This window comes from Lissotriton vulgaris, chromosome 3_1 (assembly GCF_964263255.1).
Source record: "Lissotriton vulgaris chromosome 3_1, aLisVul1.2, whole genome shotgun sequence".
Lineage (NCBI taxonomy): Eukaryota > Metazoa > Chordata > Amphibia > Caudata > Salamandridae > Lissotriton > Lissotriton vulgaris.
In genome coordinates this window covers 437,452,639-437,467,940 of record NC_141689.1, presented here as the reverse complement: position 1 = coordinate 437,467,940, position 15,302 = coordinate 437,452,639, and positions in this window count along the sequence as shown.

Below are 15,302 nucleotides of genomic sequence, written 5' to 3'. Positions count from 1 at the left end.
ACACTGATATGCCGAAAGATTTTATCAGTTGGATCAAAGGGCGAAGGTACAAGTTGAAAAGTATGGGGCTGATGGCCGAGCCCTGTGGTACCCCCTGCCCAACTTTCCGCACATCCGACTTGAAAGGCGGCAGAGCCACTACCTGCTGTCTGTTGTCCAGATAAGAGACTAACCAGTCCCTGGCCAACCCCGTAACCCCGCTCTCCTCCAGTCTCCTGATAAGGGTGGAGTGGCACACCGTGTCAAACGCGGCCGACATGTTGAGCAGCACTGAAAAGGCTGCCAGACCTGTGTCGACCCGCGCCCGAAGATTGTCTAACATGGCTACCAGCGCTGATTCTGTCCCATGCGCTGGCCGAAACCCAAACTGGGCCACATCCAACCATTTGTTATCCTCAAGAAAGCTAGATAGAGAGCGGGTGACCCACTTCTCCAGGATTTTAGCCGGAAAAGGGAGCAGGGAGATAGGTCTATAATTAGACAGACAGGTGGGATCAAGTGAGGGTTTCTTCAGGAGGGGAGAAACTACTGCTAATTTCCAACTCTCCGGGACGATTGCGGTAGCCAGCGACTGCTGACAGATGGAATACAGAAGGTGGAAAAGTTCATCCTGGAGTGCTTTCCAGATTTTATGTGGAAGAGGATCTAGCGGCGAGCCTGAGGATACCGTCTGTGCCAATTTACAAAACTCCTCAAAAGAGGGCAGAGGAAAACGGCTTAACTGAGGATGATTAAGAGGGTCAGCCAGAGATCCTCGACAGGGATGGCTAGAGCTAGGAGGTCCCTCCGGAGCTCCCTGACTAAGATACCGGTAACTCTCCCGAGGTCGACTGGAAGACTCTTCCGGAGCTCCCACAGCGAGAAAAGAATCTCTCGGGGGGGGGGGGGTCGACCGGAAGACTCATCCAGAGCTCCCGGGCCAGAAAAAGGGTAGCTCATCTGGGGTTGACTGAAGGTCACCTCCGGAGCTTCCAGGTCAAGAGTCAGACGACTTGACCGAGGTCGGCTGGAGGATTCTTCCGGAGCTCCCAAGTCGAGAGACGAACAACCCGGCTGGGGTCGACTGGAAGATTCTGTCATATTTTCCATGGTAGAATTACTAGATAGACAGTCCACTGGAGTCGATGGAGATAAAGGCTCCTCCGCAAGTCCATTCAAAATCGTGGAGATCTTATCCTCGAAGAAAGCTGCCAAAAAATCACATAAAGTCTGTGAGACTGGGATAGTATTCGTGGCACCAACCGGATGGGAAAGATCATTCACAATCCTAAATAGAGATTGCGATTTATTATTTGACTGATTTAGCGTATTCTCCAGATGAAGTGCCTTAGCACACTTAATCTGTGCTTTATATTCCTGAAGTGTCGATTTGAAAACAGTTTTATCCGCTTCTAGATAGTGCCTCCTCCACACCCTCTCTGCCTGCCTGCATCTCAACCTTAGCTGCAAAAGATCTGGGGTGTACCAGGGCATCGCGCTATTCTGTCTGTTCTCTGATCGACGCAATGGAGCTACCTTATCCAGGGAGTCAGACATCTGTCGACATAGACTAGCATAGCTTTCGTCGACATTGTTTCCCAATGCAAAACCTTCAGGAAGAAGGATGGGCAAGGTCGAGGATCTAAAAAGTCGGGACCAAGGTCTACCTATTTTAGTATTGCTCTTCCCTGTGTCACCCGTGGCTGCAGGAAGGCAAAGATGAAATAGGACCAGCGCATGATCCGTCCATATTGAGTCTAGTTAGAAACTCCTTGCTCCGTAATGGTGGGCTGTTGTCAGATTTTAAGTTGTCTGGGATGCCCCATGCTGTAAAGATGCCGGGCAACAGCTCAATAACCTTGTCATGTGTTGTTGATGATAGGAAAATGGGAAAACTCATCAATGGCTACCATGAGATGATGTGCATTCGTTAGGGGCCCAAAGACATCAACTACTACTCTTTCCCACACACGTACAGGAAGACCAGACATGGTTAGTAGATGTTGGGTCATATTAGGGGAAAGGAAATTACATAAGTTGCACTCCTTTAGTTCCCTTCAACTCGCTCGTCCAAGCGCGGGAACCACACTCGATCTCTCAGGGCTCATTTGGTGGTGACAATGCCTCAATGTCCTTTGAGAGGGAGTTAATGACTTGCAGTCAGAGACTCTCGGGTATGACGATCCATGAGCCTCTCAACACAATGCCTTCTTTACTGACAGACAGTTCTTCCTTTACATTCTTGAACTTTTAAATTCATTATCATCACATTTAGGCCTAAACCCTTCAGGTAGCAATTCCTCAGACTTTTTTTCTTTGGGGTTTTTCTTATTCTCTTGTCTTGGCCATTGGGATTGGGGCACTTCCCCACTACACGTTAGGAAAAAGTGCTTATTTGGTGTGTGCATTTACACAGCTGATATTTCCAATATACATATCCAACCTGCCATTGCAGAATGGGGTGTGTGTTGCAATCCTGGTATTTGTAATATACATGTCCAGTTTGTCATTGCTGACTAGAGGGCGTGTTACACTGCTGGGATTTCTAAATACATGGTCAGCCACCAGTGCAGATCATGTGCCCAAACCTATGCCCAGTTTGCCATTGTAGGCTGGTGGGCGCACATGGTGCCTCAGAGTATGTGCCCAGCCTATCATTGCAGACTGGTACGATGGGAGGCAACAATGGATGGCTGTGGTGCAGCCTTATCATGTTTCCTATTGATGGATTCTCAGTGATAACCCCTTTATAATGGTAAAGGTGACTTTGTCATGTTTCATGTAGAAATGCCACTAACAGAACATGTGCCAAAGCTACAATGGTTCAGGTTTCTAATTTTCGCGCTTCAAATGATTCATTTAAAGAATCCCAGCCAAAAATCATGAAATATTTCAGTACCCTCAAGAAATCATCAAAGATATATTGTTCATTAGGAGAAATTAGTAGACATCAAAGATCTCCTATGAGGGACCCACACCATCTACTTGTGACACCTGGAAATCGGTGCCCTTTCAAGTTACCTCATCATCTGCTGGATTCCAACTGGTGTTGCGGTGTGAGCTTGGACCTAAGTGTGAGAAGTTGGCCTGATATATGATGCTCACTAGTTCTAGTGACCACCTTGTATCAGTCCAAACAACCCTTATAGTGATTGGTTGTAAGTCAACCTTATAGACCAGCTATCCTAGTAGCGTGGACAAAAGCAGTCTTTAGGCTAAACTCTTTATGGCACGTGAAGCCAGCTGTTTTACCACATATAACCTTTGAATACCAAATGAAAAGGACACCACACAGGTAGTTATGAAAATAAACAGTTATTTATTATCTAACATACACCTCTGAACTCTTTATGAGGTCAGAGGGCTAAGCACATGACAAACTCTTAAAAAAAATACGTTTAAGTTGCACGATTTACAATGGTGCCCTAGGGGCACGGCAAACCATATACTAAATAAATGGAATGCAAAAGTCAATTAAAGGAATGGAGCTGTCCAGAGGTTGTAGGATCGCTGGGACCACGCGATACTAACTTGAGGTAAGGAATAGGAGGCCCACGGAGCGCGTGTGCAGAGTGTGAACTCACACGGGAGATGCGTACAAACGTCTATGGACAGTACAGTTTAAAGAAAAGGTGAGTACGGACGTTCCTGACTAGATAGGACTGAAACGACAATGGAACTGGACACTAGGATAGTCAAGCTACCCTTGAGCACCAAAATGCTCGTGTTACCTCACCCACAGGCTGCGGGTGCATCGGTTCGAAGTCGTGTCGGGTTTCCACGTCGAAGTCTATGGAGCCTTGAAGAAAGATGCTGCAGGCGACCAGGAGGAAGATGTCCGGTGTAATCCAAGGGTGGATTGGTGAAGAGAGGAACCTGAAAGCAGAGGGGACAATGTTCAAAGTCACTAGCCAGTGATTGGAGTGGAACCAGGAGTGGAACCAGATGTCGTCGTCGCGATCAGGTGAAGGTGGACGCTTGTCTCTGCAGCCACGTGGACCAGGGGGTGTCTTCGACAACCAGGACGGAGGCACGAGCTGTCCCACGCCGGCTCTCGCTGTCGGCGGTGTTGTCTCCGGATTTGGGTTCAACAGGCCTTGGCAAACGCAACCCACGCGGTGGGTGGAAACGGCGTCTGAGTGGACCAGGAGGGTCCGGGGTGCTCCAATTTTGGAAGGGAGCAAGGGCCAGTCTGGAGTAACCAGACCAGCAGCAAAGTTGTTGGTGTTCATCGTCTAGGAGGTCACTAGCCAGCCGGCAAGTGACCAGACAACGCGTCGAGCAGCAAACAGGCAGAAGGGCCCACGCAGATCTCGTGGATGCTGGAGGGCTGATCTTCGATGCAGGAGCTGCTCGGGGTCGGGGCTTCTCAGTCCCCAAAGCACTTGGATGAGGAGGCCTCGGAAGTCGTGCTGGAGCGAAGTTCTGCTTCTTTCAAGATGGCCGGTCCCACGTGTCTCGTCGCACCCACGAGTCTCAGCTCTGGCTGCAGATGTGGTTTGAGGTCGGAGAGGTCTGGGAATCTGGGTCTCGTCGGGCTCTGAAGTCTGGATCCTTTGCAGGAAGACGACAAAGGGAAGTCGCAGTACGCTGATCGTGCCTGCAGATGCAGGGTGGACGCTCCTTGCCCACAAGGGAGATTCCTTCTGTCTTCTGGGGAGCAGAACGTCGAGGTCCAGAGTTTCTTCTTGTGAAGTTGATCAGGATAATCTAATTTGGAATGGGACCAGCTCCTACCTTTATCCGGCTAAAGGGGGCTGTACTATGACTAGGTCCCTCCTCTGGGTGGGACCAGGAAGGGGGGTGGATACATCTCCTTTCCTTTGTCCGGTCCTGCGCCAGCTCTGGGGCTGGGGGGCCCCAGGAACTGGTTGGGACCGGCATATGCACAGGGACACCTTGTGTGCCCCAGGCATGTCTCATTCCTTTCAGCCCTGTCCTACCTAATACACAAAATCCCATCTGGGGTGGTGCTAGCACCTCCCAAGGCAGGAAACCCTTTGTCCAAGCCTCCCTCGCTGGAAGGACTCCCAGCAGCAGGAGGTCAGACTTGTGTCTGTGGTGGCAGCATCCATTTTGTGATGCTGAGGCTCGAGTTAACTTTAACCGGGGTTCACAGTTACATCCATGTCGTGTCCCTCTAGAAGGGTGGAATGCTAACCCCGTCACCAGAATTGGCGAGGGGTTAGTATTCCAATTCGTATGACACCTTACTCGACATGTTTTAATAATGCAATACCAAAGTTAGCAAATAACCGCGAGGATTATAATGCACTTAAGAGTATATGGTACGCATTATCATGGAACAGCTATTAGGACTTGTTCCGCAAGCTGCAAACGGGCTCAGCTCATGCCAGAGCACCATCTCACATAATTCCAAGCACTCTGCCTTCAGGATTGTTAAGGCCTGCCATAGGAGTGACTGATAGAAAGATATATGTCCATTTTAGGGTTAGATATAGAGATACTATATCTAAAGCAAAGGGTGATTACACCACCTTGCCCCAGCTGTCGTGCAGCCAGTTGTGTCAGATTTGGATGGCCTGCCAGGGGTGGCATAATACATGCTGCAGCCCCTGGTAGGCCCTGGGTACACCTATGCCCTGGATACCTAAGGTATGCTATACAGGGACTGATAAGGTGGCCCAGTACCAATTGGTAAATGCACCTAGGGTACATGCTTGTCAATTTAGAGAGAGAACAGCTAGGCTGTGGGTCTGATTAGCAGGCCCACAGCCAGGGAAAGTCGTAAACCAGTGAAGCAAAAAGCAAAAAATCGGGGGTGACCATAGGATTGCAGACCCCACTCTCCTACATAACCCCCCCAAACTTAGGGACATTAAACTAACCTTGACCAGATGAGTCTTCTTGCTCTAAGTGGAAGTACCTGGAGAGACCATCTGCATTTACATGGTCAGTCCCTGGGCGGTGCTCCACTGTAAAGTCCATCCCCTGTAGGGAAATGGACCACCAAAGAAGTTTGGGGTTTTCACCCTTCATTTAATTTAGCCATAAGAGGGGCTTATGGTCGGTCTGAATCTTGAAGTGAGTACCAAACAAGTATGGCTTCAACTTCTTCAGGGCCCAAACCACAGCAAAGGCCTCCCTCTCAATAGCTGACCAACGTTTCTCTCTAGGGGTCAGCCTTCTACTTATAAAAGCAATGGGCTGGCCATGACCATCAATATTCAGTTGAGATAGAACAGCTCCCACACCCAACTCAGAAGCAGCTGTTTGGACAATGAATGGCTTGGAGTAGTCTGGACTCTTGAGAATAGGTGCAGTGCACGTGGCCTGCTTTAGGTCATCGAATGCCTTTTGACAGCTAACTGTCCACTGAACTTTCTTTGGCATTTTCTTGCTTGTCAGGCCATTAAGTGGAGTCACAATGGTTCCATAATTTCTGACAAATTTCCTATAGTAACCAGACAGGCCCAAGAAAGCTCTGACCTGTGTCTGGGTGGTTGGAGGAGCCCAGTCCTTTATGGCCTGTATCTTGCTCTCCAAAGGTTGAACTTGGCCTCAACCTACAAGGCGGCCCGAGTATACAACTTGACTCTGCCCTATCTGGCACTTGGTCGCCTTGATAGTGAGGCCTGCCTTTTGCAGGGCCTCCAAAACTTTCCTCAGGTGGATCAGGTGATCCTCCCAGGTGGAGCTAAAGACAGCAATATCATCTAGATATGCTGCACAGAAGTCATCCAACCCAGAGAGAACTTGGTTCACCAACCTTTGAAAAGTGACAGGTGCATTCTTCAAAACAAATGGCATCACCACAAACTGGTAATGACCTCCTGGGGTAGAAAATGCTGTCTTGGCCTTGGCATCCTCAGCTAACCTGATTTGCCAATAACCAGCTGTCAGGTCAAATGTACTCAAGAATTTGGCAGAAGCCAATTTATCTATGAGTTCATCTGCTCTTGGTATTGGATGGGCATCTGTCTTAGTGACAGCATTGAGACCCCTGTAGTCTACACAAAACCTCATCTCTCTCTTACCATCCTGGGTGTGAGGTTTAGGCACTAGAACTACAGGACTAGCCCAAGGGCTCTCTGAGGGTTCAATGAATCCCAATTCCAACATCTTCTGTACTTCTTTCTTGATACAGTCCCTGACGTGGTCAGGTTGCCTGTAGATTTTACTCTTTATAGGCAGACTGTCACCAGTGTCCACCACATGGGTGCACCAGTTTGTCTGACTGGGTGTCAGAGAGAACATTTGTCTGAAGGATTGAAGAACCTGTTTACAATCCTCTTGTTGATGCTCAGAGAGGCTGTCAGAAAAGACTACACCATCTACTGACCCATCATCAGGGTTCTGAGTGAGCAGGTCTGGGAGAGGGTCACTCTCTTCCTCCTGTCCCTTATCTGTAGCCATGAGCAAGCCCATGTCTTCCCTGTTGACAAATGCCTTGAGCCTGTTCACATGAAGTACTCTGTGAGGACTCCTGGGAGTTCCAAGGTCTACCAGGTAGGTGACCTCTCCCTTTTGCTCAATAATGGTATGGGGTCCAGACCACTTGTCTTGGCGAGCTGCTGGGGCCACTGGCTCCAACATCCACACCTTCTGTCCTGGGTGATGCACAGTAAGGACAGCCTTTTGGTCATGCAAAGCTTTTTGGAGTTCTTGGCTGGCCTCAAGCTTTTTAGATGCCTTCTCCATGTACTCTGCCATCCTGAAGCGGAGACCAAGTACATAGTCCACTATGTCCTGTTTAGGCTTTTTGAGAGGTAACTCCCATCCTTCCTTCACAAGACACAGGGGTCCTCTTACAGGATGCCCAAAGAGAAGTTCAAAAGGGCTGTAGCCAACCCCCTTCTGTGGGACCTCTCTGTAAGCAAACAGAAGGCAGGGTAAAAGGATGTCCCATCTTCGCCTAAGCTTTTCAGGGTTATCATCCCTTTGAGGGTCTTGTTGAACCTTTCAACAAGCCCATTGCATTGTGGGTGATAGGGGGTGGTGAACTTGTAGTTGACACCACACTCCTTCCACATAGCAGTCAAGTATCCTGACATGAAGTTTGCACCTCTGTCAGAGACAACCTCCTTAGGAAACCCCACTATGGAGAAAACTCCAAGTAGGGCCCTGGCCACAACAGGATCTGTAGTGGTCCTAAGGGGAATAGCTTCTGGATACCTGGTGGCATGATCCACTACCACCAGTATAAACCTGTGCCCAGATGCTGTTGGGGGGTCCATTGGTCCAACAATGTCAATCCCCACTCTTTCAAAGGGTACCCCCACCACAGGTAGTGGTATAAGGGGGGCCTTTGTTGTGCCACCTGATTTGCCACTGGCTTGACAGGTGACACATGAGCGATAAATCTCTTCAGTGTCTTTAGACATATGAGGCAAGTGAAAGTGTGGGGCAAGCCTGTCCCAAGTCTTGTTCTGGCCTAAGTGACCTGCAAGGGGAATTTCATGGGCCAAGGTGAGAAGGAAACCTCTCAGAGACAAGGGGATGACCAGCCTCCTGGTAGCACCAGGCTTGGGGTCTCTTGCCTCAGAGTAAAGGAGTCCATCATCCCAGTACACTTTATGGGCACCTGTGGCATTCCCTGCAGCCTCAGCAGCAGCCTGCTGTCTGAGGGGTTCAAGAGATGAACAGTCTAATTGAGCCTGCCTCAAGTCTGCCCTGGAAGGTCCCCCTGTCCCAAGGAACTCAACCTGTTCAGGTTCAAGCTCCCCCTCTAGGACAGTTCCGTCTGGGGTCTCTAGGTCAGTCTCCTGTGAGAGCTGATCCTCACCTTGAGGCAAGGGGGAAGGCACTGCCTTAACCCTACTGTTCTTACTCTTGGTTAGTGTCTGGTCCATTGTTCCAGGATCCAGCACTAGTTCAGCTGGGCATTTCTTGGCCTGTGACTTAGTCACAGCAAGGACATGTGCTGACAAACCTAACATCTCCACATGAGTCCTATACTCCACATCTGACCATAGAGAGGATTCCAAATCATTGCCCAAAAGACAGTCCACTGGGAGGTCTGAACTAACAACAACCCTTTTGAGGCCATTTACCCCTCCCCAGGAGAAATTAACAAGTGCCATACTATGGGTGGTAGTGACATTGCTAGCGTTGGTCACTAGGTAGTCTGAACCTAGTATTACCTGATCAGGGTCCACAAAGTTTGGTGTCACCATAGTGACACTGGCACAAGTGTCCCTGTAGGCCTGAGCCAATTTTCCATCGATTAAAGGCGTTTGCCTGTACTTGCCCAGGGTACTGGGACTTATTGTAGGGGTAAAATCCATGTCCCCAGTACAAACAAGAACAGCCTGGGTAGGTACTCTGACTAGGTCAGAGCCTGCCTCAGATACCAATGTCAACTCCACTATAGCCTTAGGGGGAACACTACCACTACTAACTGAACTAGGGGTTGCAGGTGCCTTAGGGTCAGTAGTGGTAGGAGCTGGGCCTTTCTTGGTGCACTCACTAAACCAGTGAGTATTACTTTTACAGTATTGGCACCATGGTCTCTTCTGACCATTGTTCTTCTTCTTTTGGGAATTCTGGGACCCACCCTCCTTAGATTGTTGGGGCCCTGTTGAAGACTTCTGGTCATTTTGCTTATTCTCATTACCCTTCTGGTCTGCTTTCTTCTGACCACCACCCTGGTTCTGGTTCTGCTGCTTGACCCTTGTCCTGACCCATCTGTCTGCCTTCTTTCCCAATTCTTGGGGAGAGGTCAGATCTGAGTCAATACGGTGCTGATGCAACAACTGATTTTGACAATTACTTAAGATTTGTTCTCTCATAATAAGATTATACAATCCTGTGTAATCAGTAACTTTACTTCCCAGTAACCAGCCTTCAAAAGTCTTAGTGGCACAATCAACAAAGTCAGCCCAATCCTGAGACTGAACTTTCTGGGTGTCTCTGAACAGCAACCTGCACTGCTCAGTTGTTAAGCCAAACCCATCAATCAGCGTATTCTTCAGGACTTGGTAATTGTTAGCATCCTCAGCTCTAGTAGCGAGGAGCTTATCTCTACCTTTACCTTCAAAGGAGAGCCACAGTATAGCTGCCCACTGACTCTGGGGGATGCACTGGACAGTGCAGGCCCTCTCCAAAGCAGTCATCCATTTGTGGATGTCATCCCCTTGTTTAAAGGGGGGCACTATCTTACTCAGGTGTCTAGTATCAAAACTCCTGTCTTTATCTCTAGGGATAATGCTGCCACCAGTGGGGTCTGCCCCACTCAATTTCTGCTCTCTGGCAAAGGCAAGTCTTTCTTTGGCAAGGGCAAGTTCTTCCCTCTCAATCCTCAGATTGACTTCCATCATCTTAGCTTCATGATCTCTTCTCTGAGGGGATGTCATCCCTCTCTGAGAAGATGCCTGAGAGACATGGGTATGAACAGATCTGTTAGAGCCTCTGGAGTGAGACCTAACTCGTCTATTCCCAATGTTAAGCCTGCCTGAGAGTGGGCCTGGGGGTCCCCCAGTTCCATTCTCATGTATGCTTAAGTTGGTCCTAGTGAGCCTACTGACTACTACTGGACCTTTGTCTGCCTCATCCCGTGACAACTCCTGTTCATCTTCCTCCTCTTCACTGTCTGCTCCATGGAGGTTAAGGTCAGGGTCCCCAAGGGTTCCCTCTAAGGGGGCATGCTCCCATCTGGTTTAGAGGGGCCTGGGTTAGAAGCCCTCCTGGCATCATATGTCTCTAAGAGACCTATCAGAAAAGGAGTGGTAGGGTTAGAACCCTGTTTTAGTTTCCTGGAGGTACACAATTGTCTCATCTCCTGGAAGCTAAGAGCTGCATATCTGGAAGTGACCTGTGGAAGGTCAACAACCACAAGGGGAGACTCAGAAGACTCTCCATGGGTAGACATGCTTCTAGTGAGGTGTAAGTGGTGCACCTACCTACACTATGGGTTTACCTACTGAACCCTTGCTAAGAGTTGTAGTCAGGGTGTGCTACTCCCTTTCTACTACAACAGCTGGTTCAGTAGAACTCAGAGTATTTCTAAGCTTGTTATATGTACCTATGGTACCTTATGTGATTTTTCAAATGATATCTCAGATTATATTTGGTAAAAACAACAACAAGCTCAAATCCCAACCGCTGCACACCAATGTGAGAAGTTGGCCTGATATATGATGTTCACTAGTTCTAGCGATCACCTTGTATCAGTCCAAACAACCCTTATGGTGATTGGTTGTAAGTCAACCTTATAGACCAGCTATCCTAGTAGCGTGGACAAAAGCAGTCTTTAGGCTAAACTCTTTATGGCATGTGAAGCCAGCTGTTTTACCACATATACCTTTTGAATACCAAATGAAAAGGACACCACACAGGTAGTTATGAAAATAAACAGTTATTTATTATCTAACATACACCTCTGAACTCTTTATGAGGTCAGAGGGCTAAGCACATGACAAACTCTTAGGAAAAATACGTTTAAGTTGCACGATTTACAATGGTGCCCTAGGGGCACGGCAAACCATATACTAAATAAATGGAATGCGAAAGTCAATTAAAGGAATGGAGCTGTCCAGAGGTTGTAGGATCGCTGGGACCACACTATACTAACTTGAGGTAAGTAATAGGAGGCCCACGGAGCGCGTGTGCAGAGTGTGAACTCACACGCGAGATGCGTACAAACGTCTATGGACAGTACAGTTTAAAGAAAAGGTGAGTACGGACTTTCCTGACTAGATAGGACTGAAACGACAATGGAACTGGACACTAGGATAGTCAAGCTACCCTTGAGCACCGAAATGCTTGTGTTACCTCACCCACAGGCTGCGGGTGCGTAGGTGCGAAGTTGTGTCGGGTTTCCACGTCGAAGTCTATGGAGCCTTGAAGAAAGATGCTGCAGGCAACCAGGAGGAAGATGTCCGGTGCAATCCAAGGGTGGATTGGTGAAGAGAGGAACCTGAAAGCAGAGGGGGCAATTTTCAAAGTCACTAGCCAGTGACTGGAGTGGAACCAGGAGTGGAACCAGATGTCGTTGTCGCAATCAGGTGAAGGTGGACGCTTGTCTCTGCAACCACGTGGACCAGGTGGTGTCTTCGACAACCAGGATGGAGGCACGAGCTGTCCCATGCAGGCTCTCGCTGTCGGCGGTGTCGTCTCCGGATTCGGGTTCAACAGGCCTTGGCAAAGGCAACCCACGCGTTGGGTGGAAACGGCGTCTGGAGTGGACCAGGAGGGTCCGGGGTGCTCCTCTTTTGGAAGGGAGCAAGGGCCAGTCTGGAGCAACCAGACCAGCAGCAAAGTTGTCGGTGTTCGTCATCTAGGAGGTCACTAGCCAGCCGGCAAGTGACCAGACAACGCGTCGAGCAGCAAACAGGCAGAAGGGCCCCACGCAGATCTCGTGGATGCTGGAGGCTGATCTTCAATGCAGGAGCAGCTCGGGGTCGGGGCTTCTCAGTCCCCAAAGCACTTGGACGAGGAGGCCTCAGAAGTCGTGCTGGAGCGAAGTGCTGCTTCTTTCAAGATGGCCGGTCCCACGTGTCTCGTCGCACCCACGGGTCTCAGCTCGGCTACAGATGTGGGTTGAGGTCAGAGAGGTCTGGGAATCCGGGTCTCGTCGGGCTCTGAAGTCTGGATCCTTTGCAGGAAGACGACAAAGGGAAGTCGCAGTACGCTGATCGTGCCTGCAGATGCAGGGTGGACGCTCCTTGCCCACAAGGGAGATTCCTTCTGTCTTCTGTGGAGCAGAACGTCGAGGTCCAGAGTTTCTTCTTGTGATGTTGATCAGGATAATCTAATTTGGAATGGGACCAGCTCCTACCTTTATCCGGCTAAAGGGGGCTGTACTACCACTAGGTCCCTCCTCTGGGTGGGACCAGGAAGGGGGGTGGTTACACCCCCTTTCCTTTGTCCGGTCCTGCGCCAGCTCTGGGGCTGGGGTGCCCCAGGAACTGGTTTGGACCGGCATATGCACAGGGACACCTTGTGTGCCCCAGGCATGTCTCATTCCTTTCAGCCCTGTCCTACCTAATACACAAAATCCCGTCTGGGGAGGTGCTAGCACCTCCTAAGGCAGGAAACCGTTTGTCCAAGCCTCCCTCGCTGGAAGGACTCCCAGCAGCAGGAGGTCAGACTTGTGTCTGTGGTGGCAGCATCCATTTTGTGATGCTGAGGCTCGAATTAACTTAAACCGGGGTTCACAGTTACATCCATGTCGTGTCCCTCTAGACGGGTGGAATGCTAACCCCATCACCCGAATTGGCGAGGGGTTAGTATTCCAATCCGTATGACACCTTACTCGACATGTTTTGATAATGCGATACCAAAGTTAGCAAATAACCGCGAGGATTATAATGCACTTAAGAGTATATGGTACGCGTTATCATGGCACAGCTATTAGGACTTGGTTCCGCAAGCTGCAAACGGGCACAGCTCATGCCAGAGCACCATCTCACATAATTCCAAGCACTCTGCCTTCAGGATTGTTAAGGCCTGCCATAGGAGTGACTGATAGGAAGATATGTGTCCATTTTAGGGTTAGATATAGAGATACTATATCTAAAGCAAAGGGTGATTACACCACCTTGCCCCAGCTGTCGTGCAGCCAGTTGTGTCAGATTTGGATGGCCAGCCAGGGGTGGCATAATACATGCTGCAGCCCCTGGTAGGCCCTGGGTACACCTATGCCCTGGATACCTAAGGTATGCTATACAGGGACTGATAAGGTGGCCCAGTACCAATTGGTAAATGCACCTAGGGTACATGCTTGTCAATTTAGAGAGAGAACAGCTAGGCTGTGGGTCTGATTAGCAGGCCCACAGCCAGGGAAAGTCGTAAACCAGTGAAGCATAAAGCAAAAAATCGGGGGTGACCATAGGATTGTAGACCCCACTCTCCTACACTAAGTATTGTGCTTGGAGACTTGAACACCTGATGCGGAGCCCCAAAGTCAGGCCCACAACTAAAGCCTGTAGCCCCCTTAACGTGGGAACCTTGGCACGCATAAGTGTCTTTTTTGTGGTGTGCAGATTCACCGGTTGTGGGACCCATGTGGTCCGCTTCGTCAATTGTGCCACATTTCTGTCATGCGACACGCCCACTGCATGTTCATGGCCACCCCCAGAGTTGGGGGCGTAACCATAGTAGCGCTTCAATCTACCTCATGAGGCATTGCTGAACTTGCATCATCTCTGTTATCATGCCTTCAGAATTAGCTGGGGTTTGTAATAAGTACGATCTCAGTTAGCATGCCTTCAGTATTAGCTAGAGGTGTGTAATAAGCGAGATCTCTGTTTGCATGTATTCAGTATTAGCTGAGGTATATAAAGTGCAATCTCTATTAGAATGCCTTCAGTATTGGCTGAGGGTGGGTAAACGGCTGTCTCATTAGAATGCCTTCAGTATTGTTTAAGGTGTGCAATAAGTAAGATGTGTTAGCATGCCTTCGGTATTGGCTATGGATGTGTAATAAGTAAGATCTCTGTTAGCATGCCTTCAGTATTGGCTGAGGGTTTGTTCAGTATTAGTTGGGAGTGTGTAAAAAGCAAAATCTCTGTTGGGATTTCTTCAGTGTTAGCTAGGGGTCTGTCATAAGCAACATGTATTTTAGCATGCCTGCATTATTAGCTGGGACTGTGTAATGAGCAAATTGTCTGTTAGCATGCTTTCGGTATTAGCTAGGAGTTAGTAAGATCTCAGTTAGTATGCCTTCAGTATTAACTAGGGGTTTGTAATAAGTAAGATCTCTCTTAGCAGCCTTCATTATTAGCTAGGGGTGTGTAATAAGCAACATGTCTGTAAGCAGTTCTTCAGTATTATCTATGGGTGTGTAATAAGTAAGATCTCTTTTAGCTGCCTTCATTAATATCTAGGGGTGTGTAAAAAGTGAGATCTCTGTTAGCATGCCTTCAGTATCAGCTAGGGGTGAGTATTAAAATAGATCTCTGTTAGCATGCCTTCAGTATTGGCGAGGAGTGGGTAATAAGCAAGATCTCTGTAAGCATGCCTTCTGTACTGGCTAGGGGTGTAATAAGCAAAATCTCTGTTAGAATGCCTTCAGTATTAGCTGGGGGTGTGTAATATGTAAGAACTCTGTTAGCATGCCTTCAGTATTAGCTAGGGGTGTGTAATAAGTAAGATCTCTGTTAGCACGCCTTCAGTATTTGCTAGGGGTGTGTAACACGTAAGATCTCTGTTAGCACGCCTTCAGTATTAGCTAGGGGTGCGTAATAAGTAAGATCTCTGTTAGCACGCCTTCAGTATTAGCTAAGGGTGTGTAATAAGTAAGATCTCTGTTAGCACACCTTCAGTATTAGCTAGGGGTGTGTAATAAGTAAGATCTCTGTTAGCACGCCTTCAGTATTAGCTAAGGGTGCGTAATAAGTAAGATCTCTGTTAGCACGCCT